We start from the raw sequence: 234 nt of genomic DNA, 5'->3' as shown, positions 1-234 counted from the left end.
CTTCACTGAATCTGGAAAAAAAACGCGCATATCACTGCTCACCAGAAGAATCAGAAAAAATCCATGATTCCTGACCCTCTTTCTCAGTCCGGATAGAGGCACTTTCTACGGGCACACTTGGCACCCCGCGGAGGGTCAGCCGCAGCTACGGCATTGATAAACTTAGCTTTTCTAAAACAGTTATTGGAATACCGTCAACTTGAGTCTATAATCAATATTGCTCAAGAATTAAAT

At 43.2% G+C, this 234-nt stretch overlaps 1 protein-coding gene across 1 annotated transcript in view; it reads left to right on the top strand.

Annotated features, from left to right (window-relative positions):
• LOC119587852 (glutathione S-transferase Mu 3-like) overlaps positions 1–234 on the top strand; it is a gene marked incomplete at its 3' end in the record, with an annotated part of 5,746 nt that overhangs the window by 3,739 nt on the left and 1,773 nt on the right.

This window comes from Penaeus monodon, chromosome 23 (genome assembly GCF_015228065.2).
Source record: "Penaeus monodon isolate SGIC_2016 chromosome 23, NSTDA_Pmon_1, whole genome shotgun sequence".
Lineage (NCBI taxonomy): Eukaryota > Metazoa > Arthropoda > Malacostraca > Decapoda > Penaeidae > Penaeus > Penaeus monodon.
This window is presented reverse-complemented; position numbering and strand designations above follow the sequence as displayed.